The sequence below is a fragment of the Gobius niger genome (assembly GCF_951799975.1).
Source record: "Gobius niger genome assembly, chromosome: 2".
Classification (NCBI taxonomy): Eukaryota; Metazoa; Chordata; class Actinopteri; order Gobiiformes; family Gobiidae; genus Gobius; species Gobius niger.
In genome coordinates, this window is record NC_136853.1 from 33,934,123 (window position 1) to 33,950,356 (window position 16,234).

Below are 16,234 nucleotides of genomic sequence, written 5' to 3' on the forward strand. Positions count from 1 at the left end.
GTCCCTCCCATTAGCTTGTCTAGTACTGGATTCTTCAAGTGGTACGCGGGGTCATTTGCAATTTTAGACTTTATTGATTTTAATTAGAGTTATGCTTCAGTAATCCATTTACGTTTAGTGGTTTTCTGGTTCAGACATGGTTTTCACACAGATTAGACTAAATTTTGTCAATTTTTGGACTATGCTGTTTAGATCTGGCATAGTCCTGATTTCATCTCGGGGTAACACTTTATTTTACAGTACTCTTTTTTTACATTGTACTCAACTAAATGTAGTACAATGTAATGTGCTCTTGCAATGTGTAATAACATGTACCTGTGGATTAGATACACAATGGAATAATATGTATTATTACATAATGTAAAAAGGCATAACTCTAACCCTAAGCCCTAACCCTAAGGGTCTTGTGTCCTATTACATTATGTACCGACAAAGTACTAATACAAGTTATTCCATTGTGTATGTAACCCATAGGTATGTGTTATTACAGATTGTTACAGAGCACAGTACATTATACTACATTTAGTTAAAAATAGTTGATACCAATGAAAACATCTTGGTTGTTATTGGATACTGATTTTTAAATTGGTTAATGAAAGGAGATAGTGCTTTTGTTCCCTCAGAAGGTGTAGCCAGATTTCTTTAAGCAGCAGTACACTGGTAATACTTTTCAGGCAACAGCCACAGACCGCCATGGATGACATTAGTCCATAATGAATGAGATCTCCCACTGAGACTCAGACAAACTCTTAAGTACATATTTTGTTTGCTTTCAGCACTGCTTCCATTTAGGCCAATAGGCCATTATTCTCTGTTATTGTTTGTACTCTCCTCGTAATCACAGGCGTATGTTTTTATTAGCTCTATTTCGGTTCCAAATTAATGAACATGACTAAGTTGGAAACTTTGCTTTGGGCTATCAGCTTTTGTACATATTTACCATATCCCTGCAAATAAAAATACACATTAACATCATAATAGATTAAAACACTTTCAGTTATTGCTTCTTTGGGCTCGGTAGACGCTCCAACTGCTTTTCATTGTTTGATCTACCTTCTGCCTTTACGATATGAAACAGACTTGTTAGTGGACTGCTTTGTTTTGTTGATAATACTCTATACCGAAAACAGCAGGAGGGTTAATGCTAGCAGAAGTAAAACTATAGTTCCGTGCCTTGTGGCCATATACTTGCACAATAAATGGGGTGGAAGACCATAACCCCAACAGCTTATGGCTCATTGGTCGTGAAAGACAGTTCGTGGCTATTTCATCTTTGCTGCGGTCACAAACAGGCAGTAAAGGCTTATTGTGTCTCATTGTATGCATAATGGTGGAGTAAAGTTAGCTTGTTGTTTGGATGAAAAATGCCACTAGAGAAAAGGGTGCAGTAGAAAACAGAAAACAGCTTGAACTTTGCACAAAATTAAGTTACTGCCAAACACACTTAAGGTATCCCAGGAAAAGTTGGAGGCAGTGTCTGGGGAGAGGGAAGTCTGGGAATCTTTACACTGCTGTATCCATCAGCCGGTCAGGAAGAATCAGTAAATGTCTGCATTTCCCAATCATCCTTGCAAGAAAAAAGGATATTACGCTAAATATATCAACCTTTTTACATTACTTTTTCACTCGACACTTTCACACAAAACTATAACTTGAAATTTGTAATGAAACAATGACACTGAGCTCCCTTTATGTAAGGCTAATGCTAACAATGTTGCACACAATGTTTTTCTAATTACACACTAGCAAATAGCTGTCTGCAAATACACACGTTATAATTACACCTAAGCCGTGTTAACGCCCTGAAATTGCAGTTAGACTAATATTGCTCAAACCTGAGCTAGACCTTGTGTTTACATGTGTTTGGGTGACTCACCTTACTTCATCTCACCCCTCTCCTCTCACCTCTCTCCCATCTTGGTCAGGACTCAGGACGTTTGTTGTTTTAGGCCTCTCTTCTCCACCATGAGGGGAAAAAGGTGTGCTTGTTGCAGAGTTAGCTGTTAAAACCTGCGCTTGGAAAGTGTCTCGCTGCTGCATGACTTCCACAGAGAGAATACACGCGTCAAATCAAACCTATGTAATTAATGCCCCTAGTGGCCATACGCGCCACTGCAGGCGTTTTTTTTTTTTTTTACTACGCTGACAGAAAAGACAAAGGGAGAGAGGGATATTGTACATTATGCCACAATTCAATTACACAATGGAGATATTTTTTTCACGCAAACTGTAAATACTGCTAAAGTTGTGCTAGCCCGCAGCTAGCTTTGCCTGTTAGCCTGTTAGCTTCTTCTTCGTGATTCCATTAGTATGTATTGTGCCTCCGGCCCAGCGCAGGGAAAGTTGCAAGGGTGGTTTTCTGGCCAGAGACACCAGAGGGAGATGAAAAACAAACAAACAATCGTCCCATTAACACTTGTATTAGCCCCAGAGGGACTACGGAAAGGATTTATTAAGGTAAAGGTTACTTTGTTCTTCTTTAACTGAATGCTACATTTAAGATGGAGGTGCCTTTCATATGGAAATAAAGGCAACAGCTCCTATTCAAGTGCAGTGGTTTTAGTCAAAGTTATGTATGTGACATGAGTCTTGTTCTCTGCTCTGCTCGAAGCTTAATAAAAATCTTCCGCTGACTTTGATGCTGCATCAGTCTGAATCAGCTGTGAACCAGTTTGACAATCACTGAGTCTACAGTGATTCTCAAACTGTGGTACCAATATGTCGTGTTTTGGTCTTGTTAGTACATTAACTATAAGAATCATGGGCCACACAACTTCACATATTGATTTCATTGTTGTAACTAATAGAACAGCCACTGTCCCTTATCAATAGACAAAGTTTGAGTGTTTGAAACAGTAAAAAAAAAAAAAAAAGATTAAAGGAATTGGACGGATTTTTGTTTTGTTTTTTTCTTGTTTTTTACGTATAAAAAGGCCTCAAATCTCTGTCCCCCGTGCTTCACATGCTCGTTTTCTGCTTTTGGACTCGCGAATGGAAACGCTGATGGCCGTTTGCTTTCTTAGGTCGTGCTGTTTATTCCCTGCTCGTGTGGCTGACTAATGTTTAGTACACCTGGCTGGGCTCTGTATGCAGCGCCGCTCTGAATGCCTTTACCCCATTGTAAAGGAATGGGAGGCTTTGTTGGAAGTGCTGCCAGGTCTTTGAGGAGACTGCGATTAGGACAAGATGGTGCAGCCACACACATACACACACCTGGGGCACAGCTGGGGTAAAGTCCAGCAGACATTTCAACTGAACCTAATCAAAGCCACGGAATATAGAGCAGAGCTGAACAAGGCTAATCCACAAGGAATAAGGCGAATGAGTGTGGCGGGGACAAAACCTAGTGAAGGAAGAATATTACAGTCAAAAAATTTCAAATCTATAAAGAGGACATTTTTGAGAGCAAGTGTTCAAGATTAACTGAATTAACACATTTTTACACAGATCTCAAAGAACAAAGGTGATGATATCTGGACAAGCAGAATTGGGGCATCAAAAGTGCCCGTTCTAAAATACTGTATTGTGATGTGATGCAAAAACCTTTCTGATAAAATGACAAATGTGCAACAAAACAGAGACAAATACAAATACTGATCATTCAAATCTTTATCAAAAATGCATTTCCAACACCAGCCAGATTTTCACATTTCCAGCTGTTTTAAAGGGATATTTCAGGATTTTTGACATAGGGCCCCATTTCCTAGTTATCCAGAGTGTTGCTGATTTATGGAGATTTTTTTTTTTTTAATTCATGCAGTTCTTATATTTGAAGAGGTACGTTGTGCTAGGCTAGTGCTAGGCTAGCGCATTCCTATGGTAACAGCCTGCATTAACAACAGTCTGACCCGCTCCACAATGCACCTGAGGCAAATCACTCATAACGCCAGACTACTGATATAAATGTCTGCGTCGATAGAATCATTTTAACCCTTTTCCATTTAAAATAACTTACATTTGAGCAGCATCAGCTTCATTGTTGTACGCTACGCAGCGGCGAAGTGATCTGTTATAAAATAGTCCCTCAAAATGCTGTAATTAATGTGATGCAAGGTAAGTTATAGTTAAAAAATGACTATCGACACAGACATTTATATTGGTTGTGTGAGTTTTCTGCTCCGATTCGGGACTTAAGAAAAACCTGATAGGAAGTCTCCCAATTCAGTTTGGTCTTAGACATTTTTCCTTTAGCCCTGCCTCTAAATCAGGCGTACACACAGACATTTAACTCCTGCCTTAAAAGAAGCACATTTTCTTCTGTTCGGCTTTATCCAAATCTAAAAGCTTCTCTACTAGAGCTTTCAGCCTATAGGCCAGTGTAACGCCTCATTTGAAAGCTAAGACCTACAAAACTGATTGTTACTTTGCTGCATTTTTGTCATGTTTGCATCTCTTTTTTTGTCTGGTCTGTGTCTGTTTTTTGTCATGTTTTTGTCCCCTTTTTGTTGCTTTCCTCGTCGCTTTTTCTCCTCGCTTCTTACTTTTTTATCATGTTATTGTTGCTTTTCGCTTTGCGTTTTGGTCAGTTTTTAGGCCATTTTTTTTATTGTGTTTTTGTCACTAGTTTATTTCCTTTTTTGACGCTCTTTTGTTGCTCTTCTTGGTTGTATTTTCATTGCCATTTTGACACTTTGTTCAAGAAACATTTAGATTTGTGAAACATGAGAAAATGTGGTTGGTTCAAGTGGGGGTTAAGTAGTCAAGCAGACAGTGCGTGCAAGTCTGTAGCAAAACAAGTTTGTTTAACTGTCTCTTATTGGCAGGAACAAAGATCAATAACCCAGTACATTTGTCAATACACATCCGCTAGTACTTTTCCACATGGAACATTTATTTGACAAGGAGACATAGAAGAAATCATAATGTAATTCTTCTCCGAATGAGTTTATAAAGAGACTAGATGCAAGTTGGCCATTTTATGCTCACTACTGCCACCTCAGGTCATACATGTAACTGCACCTTCTATATTAAGCTCGTGCATGACAGCAATTTGAACAACTTTTTCAGTGGCAGTGCAGGATTTTAGAGGCAGTTGTGGTGAATAGGTCTGAGCTCATTTGGCCATTCTACACCATAGGACACTGCTCGAGCATGTAGGGGGAGGAAAATACATATTTTTTACATTTATAACCTCCGTATAGTCCCTTTTTAAGCAACCAGTTGCAAATGTATTTCTTGACAGTAGTCTGGCGTTATAAGTGATTTGTCTCAGGTGCACTATGGAGTGGGTCAGTCTGTTTTTAAAGCTAGCTGTTACTGTAGAACTGCGCTAGCACTAGCCTAGCGCCACTAAACTCTTCAAATATAAGGACTGCTTGAAAAAAAATAATATTTATCTTCAGAAATAAACAACACTCTGGATAACTTGGAAATGAGGCCCTATGTCAAAAATCCTGAAATATCCCTTTAATTTTGATGAAATGGGACAGGACGTAAAGAAGCATTGACTGGCAGACAAAGCATTAGGGTCCAGTCCATGCAGATGTGAGTTCAGACTATATCACTTGTAATTCTAGGCCCCGGCAGTGTTCAAAACTGATCTTGGGTCAGCTCCCCAGAACATTGCTTTCCTGCACTCCTGGAAAATGAATGTAGCATGCTGCTGCCTTATCTCATTGCCAGACACCGTTTTGTAGCTAATTTGCTGTTATTGCTGCCAGATGTGGTGACATGCAGGCATATGTGTATTGAATTAAATGGCTGCAGGCGGCTCGCAGAAATGATTATTCCTGAATTATAATGCGCAGGAAATGTGCCGGGGGGAATGGGGTCTGACCACGGAGCTCATGCCTTGTCAGATACAAATCCTTTTCAGATATGAATTCAAATAAACGTCCTCAGTTTTTGGTATGTAAGGTTACAACAGTCGTCCCAAATATGGTCAGACAAGCTGGACTGTTATGCACACGATGTTAAGAATAATTTAGTTAATTTTTTTTATTATTTGAAAAGAAAATCCAAATATGGCAGACAATTTTCCTCTTGCCGGTCATTGAGACATGCATGAGTTGCTGACTGGCTTTTAGCGAATAGATATCCAATGACGTAATGTCGCTACATAAGTAAAGCAAACATAAGTAAAAGTCCTTCTGGAAGGCCTAAAAATCCCACAGTCCTTTGTGAAGTGTTCACATACTTTTCCGTCATCCTAGATCTCAAGACCATCGAAAGCAGGCATACCACGCATACTGCACGTATAACAAAATACATATGTAGTGAGAAACTATGCTATATAATGTTTTCTTAAAGGAACAGGCCACCTTTTTTCCATACTGAGATGTGTTTGGTACGTACCTGTCTGGTCTTTGTGTGTGTCGCTTCTAACTTCACTCCGTTTGGAGCTATAGGAATATGCTGGGAGAGACCAAATGCTAACAACATCTTTGGTCTTTTTTGCGTGACGGAGGGCACACAGTTCTTCCATACTGTGATATGTTCTTACCTGAGCTTGGACGAGTCTCTAAAACCAAAAAGTCAGGTTAGAATATCTAGGAGTAATCATGGACTCAGACCTGAACTTAAACAGCCACATCAAAGCAATAACATCAGCAGCTTTTTACCATCTGAAAAACATTGCTAAGATCAGAGGAATAGTGTCAAAACCAGACCTAGAGAGACTTATCCATGCATTTGTCTCCAGCAGGTTAGACTACTGTAACGGCCTGCTCACTGGCTTCTCTAAACGAGCTATCAGACAGCTGCAGTACATCCAGAACGCTGCTGCTCGAGTCCTGACAAGAAGCAGGAAATACGACCATATTAGTCCAGTGCTCCGGTCTCTGCACTGGCTTCCTGTCACTCAGAGAATAGACTTTAAAACAGCTCTGCTTGTCTACAAGTCTTTTCATGGTTTAGCACCAAAGTACATCTCTGACATGTTACAGTCGTATGAACCATCTCGGGCCCTGAGAACTTCTGGGAGGGGTCTCCTGGTGGTTCCCAGAGTCAATAATAAACACGGTGAGGCTGCGTTTCAGTTTCATGCAGCTAACATCTGGAACAGTCTTCATGAGGATTTGAGACAGGCCTCAACTCTGACAATGTTCAAATCATGGCTGAAAACAGTTCTTTTTGCCCATGCATATGACTGAAAGTATTTTATCTGCACTCTTGCCTTTACTGTAATTGATTAATTTTATGTTGATGTTTTTATTAATTCTATTTGCTTTCTTGTGTTTATACAACTGTGAAGCACTTTGAATTGCCTTGTGTATGAATTGTGCTCTACAAATAAACTTGCCTTGCCTTGCCTTATCTGGTCTTTGTGCCCGTGGAAGAGCGTGGTAGCTTCCAACTTCACCCCCGTTTGGAGCTATAGGAAAATGCTGAGAGAGACCAAATGCTAACAACATCTTTGGTTGTTTTGTGTGACTGAGCCAGACAGGCACACATCAACTCGTCTAAGCTCAGCAAAACATATCTCAGTATGGAAAAACGGTGGCCTGTGTTCCTTTAACAACGGGTACTCAATCTTTAAAGGCACTCAAAACACTCCGCGACAAATCAAATACTTTTTGTATATTCATAAGTTGGGTTTGAAACAAGTGAGTGACCGAGAACATCGCAAAGCTGTGATGCGGGAACACAAAGAATATGGGGATATGGAGACAGGATGTGGTCGCACTGATTATTGTCCGTTGTAAAAGATACATGTCAAGGCGGGCGATCCAAACACTGCTCTAGATTGTAACATTGCATTGTTTCCACTGCAGCCATAGTGAGATGATACACTTACTTTGAATGAAGATAAAGGGTAAATGTAAGGATTGAAATTAGATCTGTCTAATCAGCAGAGAGCATGTTTCTCCCAAACCGTGATGACTGCCTGTGGAATGATTCACTCCATTACGCTGGAGCCTTTATGGTCATGGGGGAGCGTGTTACTGGCGTCCGCAGACACATCGGCTGCCGAACTGATTTAGCTCTTCTGATTCGAGTGGGATTAGTCACAGTGGAGGGCCAGAGGAGACAGCAGGGAGTTTAAAGACATTGTTGGGTCGTAGAAAGCCTTGAGGGGGTGGGGTTTTCTCCTCTGTGTGATTTTACGAGCCTTTGCGCTTCCACCTGTGCTGACACGGCTCCAGCTTTATAATAGTCCTGAAAGAGTTACAAGCAGCCGGATAGGAATTCCAGGACACCCCCCCACCCCCCACCCCCCACCCCTATTTACTGGAAGGGTGGGGTGGGGGCCGCAGTTATTGTGGAGGGTTTGTCAAGCAGCCAGTTGTGGAGGCAGCGCAGAGAGAGCTGATTTATGGCAACATCTGCAAGGCGCACAGCTCTTGTATGTGCTTTTAATCACGCAAAAAGCCAGGGCCCGACAGGGAGATTGAAATGGTGACGGTGGGGTCCATGCCGGGATCCACAATGATGGTAACTCGTGTGAACCTGGGCATGCCCATTTCCATTTAATAGTACCAGCTCAAATATCAGTATGTCTGTCTCAAATTACATCACATTTTAATATTTTTTTTTTATCTCTGCTTGGCCCTTTCAAGAAAATGACTTAAACTTTGTACGTAATAAAGATGTGTCAAATGTTTTTGGTGTTTGGTATTACAACATTATAGCAACAGGTAATTAACCACTTAACTGCCACCTTAGGGTTAGGATTAGAGTTAAGGTGGACAATTATTTACATCCAAACCTCAAAGCTTATTGACTGGAGAGCTTACAGCCCATATAACAGTGTGATACCTAATTTGAAAGCCAAGACCTTCTAGTTTCTAAAACTGTGTGTGAGATCTGTGTGAGTGAATGTGGATTTTCTAAGCGGATAAAAGGGGGAACTATATTGTAAGGCGTAGTAATACCGGGAGTAATTTGGCATCCGCACAGTAAAGTGAAGATTACTGCGCAGATTTCGGACTACTCCTGGTATTATTACGCCTTACAATATAGTTCCCCCTTTTATCCGCTTAGAAAATCCACATTGTTTAATTTTGTGTAATTATACTTTGTAGTGGAACACTTCACGTAACCATATTTAAATAGGGAAAATGTGGAAGAGCTTGGTAGCTTCTATCTTGACCTGTTTTGGAGCTATAGTGGAGAGAGGGAGAGGCTAAATGCTAACGCCGTCTGCGCTGTGTTTACGTGACTGAAGGCACGGGGGAAGACCAGACAGGTCCTAAAGAACTCGTCAAAGCTAAGGTAAGAACATATCTCAGTATGTAAAAACGGTGGCCTCTTCCTTTAAGAACAGCAGGCAACAGGTTAATGAGAAAATACACTTGTTTGACCTGAAACCATTTTCATTGCAACACTTTTGCTTTGCCCATTTCTGTCAACTCGTTTTAAAATATTTCACAACTTTTTTTATTTTCTATGGCAACATTCTTTAGTTTCTCATATTTGCAGATATGTTTAACAGACCCTTCTTTTGCTGTCTGTGTGTAAAGGCGGGAGTGGTGAGAGTGCAGATTTATGAGCGACACCCTGGCAGTAAAACCACGCTCAGCCCTTTGCACCTGGAAACTTCAGCAATTTCTTTATAGTTTAACTTTTGTACCTTCCAAAAAACAACATTTCATTAAATGTGGCAAGATGTGAGAAATGAAAACATGATGTGTCAAGGCGGTCTCTGCTATGTCCACCTGGCTAAATATTAACATTCAAGACATGTTCTCCTTTCACCCGTAACACTGACATATCTGCTTGTACAAACTATGTCAGGAATAATCCCAAACAAATTGTCAATTAGGAGGTAAGTGTTGTCTGCTTTGGTCGGGGATGTGTCCAGACTGGTGCTGGTGCAGCCCCCCCCCCCCCCAGGGATGTTTTTCAATCGAAAGGAGAAGAAAGAATGAGCAGAGGTGACCTTGGAGAGGGGCTTAACTCCAGGTGGTTTCCGCTCGCTCTATCATCGCTGCAAAGACTCATGGCATTTCTCCACTCGATGCAAACTCAGAGTGACATAGAGACAGGCTGCAATTAGTGCTTCATGTATTCTGCCCTCCATCTCAAGTGCATTTAAGTTGTTTACAGTGTGCATTGTTAAATAATTCCTGACATTTTTGTGTGTTTTACAGCAACATGCCACTATGCAAAACATAATAAACTTTTAATTTTGTTGTTACTATTGTTCTGTCTTTGTCAGATATTTTACCTTTTACTTTTTATTTTATATAGTGCACTTCCACACAGAATATGTTTGAAAACTTTAAAATGTATTTTAACTACAGACGCCTGTGTGATCATTTCTAGCAGTTTTGGGGTTATGAAATTTTGACTTATTTTATCCTCCCCCACCCTTCAGTGAAGTCGACCCCCATCAAACAAAGATGTGAAAACGACATCAATCATTTGTGCTGTGTGTTTGTGCTGGTTTGTGCTGAAAACAATGGGCTTTGATCTCAACACATTGAATAATCATAGTTTAGTTGGTCATTTTGTAATATTATTGGCAGGCACTACTAGATTCATTGCATCCATTGAACTCTTTTGAAATAGTAGTTTAATAGTCAATTATTATTGAACTATTATGAAATTATGAACTTAAGACCATATCTGAGTTTAAAATGTCAAAGAACGTTTTCAACACTGGGTTGTACTGCAAGACAAGAGTGTGATTGAAAAAAGTTTTTTCTGCAATAGTCCATGCATGAAGAAATGTGGAGCTGAAAGAAGCTTTTTTTTTTAACCACAGCACTGATTTGTTCTGTCACATTTTAACGATTTTCTACATGGGAGTTGTAGGGAACTCAAACAGCTCCCATCCTTTCATAAAAGTCCTACATTGACAGCAATGGCCAACGTGTTTCGGCTTCACCTGGGATTGTGAGTCACAATTTTTACTTTTTTTTTTTTTTAAATAAAACTTCATTTCCCATTGACAGCTGCTAAACTGTTGCGAGAATCATATGAGAACATGTTTGTAGAGATCTGAACTACAGTGTTTGCTTTATAATATCATCCCATGGAGACAGAAGGATATTGTCCAACCTGAATACTGTAATTGCAACCATATAATCTGCAAACTGCAATGATTGAAATAGCAATTCTGATTCAATAGCAAAACAGCAAACCAAAAACGCAGCCCTACACGATAGTGAGATTCCTTGAGTGGCGTAAACACCAATGTTGTCGAGGTCAAGCACTTACCAGCGTTTGACCTGCAGGAGAGTCTCGAGTGTTGATTCAACAAGAGGTCAGAGCGCGACTCGAGCCTGTTGACAGAGTGGATATTGGCTTCCTCCGCTGGTTTCTGAAAGGTGTTTTTACAAATACTGCACCGTGAAACGTTAAAGAATAAGGTCAGTTATATTTATTTTACTGGTCTCACAAAAAATGTTTTCTTTTGTTGCTTGTTTCTTTGTTATGTTCTGCTATAGTAGTTTGCGCATGGCATTCGTGCTTCAATGTTTATTTCAGAATTGTAAAAAAGTTTGATCGGGGGTGCATTCCTTGTGTGCCGTGTCACGCATTAAAACCCCCTCCAACTCAAATCAAAAACTTGGAGATGAGTGAGAAAAGTCTTGCACTGACGATGAGTAAACAGATCTTTTATTTCCGATTGAGACGGCTGATGCACCGCCTACGTTAATTGTGGCGAAAGAAAAAAAAATACTAATTCTAAATATTTGCATCAGTGTGTTTAGTTTCATGATGTTCTGATTATTGGAACAAAGAATCACCATTCGCTTTTTATGGAAAAGCACTGGCACAGGCACCGTTTATATGCTGGCTGGAATGTCACTGCAATTAACTCATACTTTCTTCTAGTTTTCCAGTCATTAATGAGTCCAATATGCCTGCTGCTTAGCGTGATCAATCCAGTCTTCTTGGCTCCATGCATTTTTGCCTATGTTGATCACTGATTTAGGTGGATTTGAACTAACAAAGACGGTTTTGGCCTGAGTTTTGCCTCTTGTAAAAGTCAGTGCGTGTTGAACCGATCTTTCACTTTTATCTGTATACTCGGTTTAACATGTTAGTGAAAGAAGGCAGTGTGTGTTTCTTTCAGGGGCTGACAATAGAAACACCTCTACAGTGGAGCATGTTCAAACACGCCCTGTTGCGCAAACAGCACAGCCTTTTAACAGAACTGAGCTGTCCAATATTTAGTGTTTGGTTTAGATTTGAGAGAGAAATTACGACACCAGTCAGTGGCAGAGTATCAGCTCACTCTGGGGATTTCCCACTTTCCCTTCAGACTGTCTGAGCCTCATTGGAGTGCACAGAGGGACTGGGCACAAAACAGAGGGGAATTACTCTCAAAATCCTACATGAATGACAATTTGATTAAAATTTAAGATTGATTTGTTGTCTACAAAACTCTCTATGTATGTATGTATGTGTGTGTGTGGGCCTGTGTATGTACAGTATACATGTGTGTATGTAGGTGTGACCAAGTGGGTATTAACTATTTTCAAACTGTTGTAACAACTGTTGCCGTCTGGAGTATTTTTAACAATTTAGGCCAGCACGTTTGTTTAACTGAAGTTACAGAAGAGGTTCTCACTACAGTTTGGGAGTGGTGTTGTGGGGCAGCGCAGATGAGATTGCCCTTTTCGTTAGTTTGTGTCATGCTAATAGGCTATTGTTTGTCGTGGACCGGTGGCGACATTGGACCTCTCCTCTTGACCTTTTGTGCGTCTCGGCGTGTGTAAAATGATGTTCTCGGAATGTTGTCACTGCTTCAAAATAAGTTGTATTGCCCCTATGTAAAGTTTTGTATCCCTGAAGGCTTCTGTGGGCAGCGAGCCTCTCCTTTACCCTCAATCCACAAGCATGTCATGTGTCCAGTCCTACGTGGAGCTAGTCGTGGGAAGACAAGCCGGTTCCTCAGTGGACTCTATTGTGCGGATATTGAAACGGACTCACCTTGTGCGACCTTGTGAGTTTTTTGCGTGTGCATCTGATAACCAGCACGTTAATAGTTCATATTCATCAATTATAATTGTGTCAACAAACATGTGCTGCCTTATGCCTAGTGTGAGGTGAAACCATACAAGAGAAAACCGGTGTTCCATTCAGCCCCATTCATAGTAATGATCCTGTGTGGCTGTGGCCCGTGAAATTAACATGGCTGCTCGATCACTACCTACAAAAAAAAAAAAGCGGGAAGCCCTGCCCTCACGGGGCGGGTGGACTGGCTCTGAGCCTCCACAGAGCTCCAGGGCCTGTCAATCATAGATTTAGGCTTTCATTTTTATTTGCTGATGTACAAAAACCAGCATGGTTAAAAATATTACACCTACTGGTGTCACATGGGTCATAGAAAAATAAAAACTCTTTGGAGTTAGGCTTTTAAGCAGTTTAAATGAGGCCCAAAGCTACATAGGAATCCTGTATACCAAGTGTCGTTGGAGTCACCCCTGGCCACCAGGGGGTGGTATTACAGCAATGTCAGCTCCCCGCCATGAGGACCAAAGAGAAGTGCTTTCCTCGACCATTGGGAGAAACGTAAATTAGCTTTACCTGGATGTACCTACCTGAGTTGGTGTTGTTGTCGCACATCCAAGTTCTACTTATTTAAACCCTGGATATGTCACACGTACAAAAGGGAGGAGGTTCCAAGCGCACGGATCACAAGCTGACAATCACATTCACATTACACCATACGCACAAATTAAACATAAACCGTCATCACTGAGCCAGCTACAGTATAAAACAGGACATGCTCCTCCAAACACACATGGATCCTACGCTGAGCCGCTGAGCTCAAGCCCAACACCCTGTTACCCTTCTATCTCTTCTTCTCATGTTTCTTTTTCCTGATATGGCCATCTTTTGGTTTTGTTACATCAACCACAATGCCTACACTCTGTTCCATTCTGCTCCTTTCCACCACAACCGTTGCCATTACCATTCAATCTGTATCTCAAATCAGATCATGTTGGAAGTCCAACATGATCTTGGTTCCGTCATTCTCTACCACCTTAGAGGTGTCTCCCACTTTGGCCTCATGGTTTCCTGATCATATAGGCTACTCTGCACAGATGCCATTTGCTGATGTATCATCTTGCACCTTGCACCCTGCAGTTGCAGTTATGCACAGGACTGTCTCATAGAAGTACAAATCCCATTGAAAATGTTCACTTTTAATATTGTTATTTGGACTTCTGGCACCATCAGTGCTTAATTTGTAAATAAGTATTTTCAGGAACACTTTTGGTCTGATGTGATGGATTGAGGGAACAGGCCAAAACATTTGCCAGAACACTCTCATTAAACACTTTTATATCAGATAAATCTTTTGCCTGATTCTTCTAAATATTTCCTGGATCCTTTACCCTGAAATGCGTTCCCCCAAAACGGGGGATAAAATTAAGCGCTGATCATGGACAGTTGGGCTCCATTGCTGCTGTACAGTCATGATGAGTGCCCTATGCTGTCCTTCAGCCCAGCTCTTTTCAGCCATTGGAAGGAAGAAGAAAAAGATCTTTATTTATATAGCGCCTTTCACAGACATAGGATTTGCTTTTAAAAAAGAATTCTCAATCATTCAGGACAGTAAATACAATCTCTCAGTCACAAAGGGACCCGTTGTAAGTATGACATAAGTGGACTCTTGTAATTACTTTCCTGGATGATCCAGAATAATTTATTATTAATCATATTATTAAGTTTGGCATGTGTTTGCCGTGTGCTTGTGCAGTTCTTTACACCTGTGGCACTGCAGTGATCACCACCCTCTCTACCATCTGTGGCCCTGATGAGGAAAATGTGACGATTTTTGAAACATTCTTGCTGTAGAAAAGTCCAGTTGCATCGATTAAGTAGACTCTCTGAAACCCAGTGTTGGAAAAGTGGTTTATGATTAATCTGTAGCAATTTCCCCTTTTGAAATTCAGTTTGACTATACAGTATATGGTTTAAAATATTTGCAACAAAACTAACTGACTTAATGTACAGAAGGAACACGTGACTTCTTCAACTGAGAGATTGAGGGAAACTTTCCTCTCCCGTAATTTGTTAACAAGTTAAAAGCAGTATGTTGGATGAGAATCATGAACGTGAGGAAGCTTCTGTGTTTATTGAGGCAGGAGTTTTTTATTTCAGAGCTAATAGAAAGTGCTAGATAAAAACACAACACACATGGGAGTCATCCATGTAAAAACGCCTGGTGGGTTTGTAGCCATGGGCTAATTTACATCAGTTGTCCCACAGTCGCACTCTCACTCAACCTGGCCTATTGTACATGTTTTAGTGGTAGGGGAAATCAGAGGAAAGCTACGTAGACATGAGGAGAACACACAAACTCTACAGAGAAAGATAATGCCCAATTTAATCTATTTAGACTAACAGATACAATTTAGTTGACGGGCCGATTATTTCTTTGGGCTTGATCAAATGTTTGTGCTACTTTTGATTTTGTGTTAGCCATTATTAGCTTTTAGACAGAAACAATGCAATGTTTTCCCCCGTGAGTTATTACAACCAACATAATGTGTCTAACATGTATCCATTTGCATCTCATCTGTAACTCACTGTCACATTTATTTATTTGTGTGAGACACTGCTAATTCTTCACAGGAAGAGCTGAACAACAGTGACCATCAGAAAGTCAAGCCAGAAATCAGGCCTAATAGTATCAAATGAAACACCTTTTTAACTTGCCGCATGTCTTTCATTTCACGTTTAGCGTTCTCAATTTAAACTCTACAGCAGTGTAAAAAAAAAAGAAAAAAAGCAGAGAGTATCTTTTACGGCTTCTTGCACAGTTTCAGTCTCACTCGTCTACACAAAACTGCTGACAAATGTGAAATTAATCCATTGCAGACGCAACTTGTTACATTTTCTCGGGCCCACCCAGGAGACGGACGGCAAGCATTTTTCTTATTTCATAACTTATTTTTTGTGCGCTCCAGTCCTCCTACACTGACTCAGATGCCTCCAAATGGAAAACACAGGTCTATTGGTGCGCTCTTCTCATAACAAAGACTTTCAGATGTTTTCCAGACTGTATGGCAGCAGCAGCAGCAGCAGTATGAGGAGACTCCATTACTTGACTCCTCTTGGATAATGTCTTGGCACTGTCTGTAACTTTTCTGAAACATAAATAACGTTCTACAGCTACTTGGCAGCAGTACGACCTAGCTCTGCATTCTGGTGCCCCCTCTCCCCTGCTCACTCATGGGACAGGCTACTTTCACATGCCCTCAAAATAGGTCCATGTAAGGCATTTAAAAAGAGGACAAGTCATACCAACAGTTACCTCTGAGTGACTTTTCACATGATGTATGTTTCATGTAATGTTTTGGTAGGACTAAAATTATAAAGAAGTTAT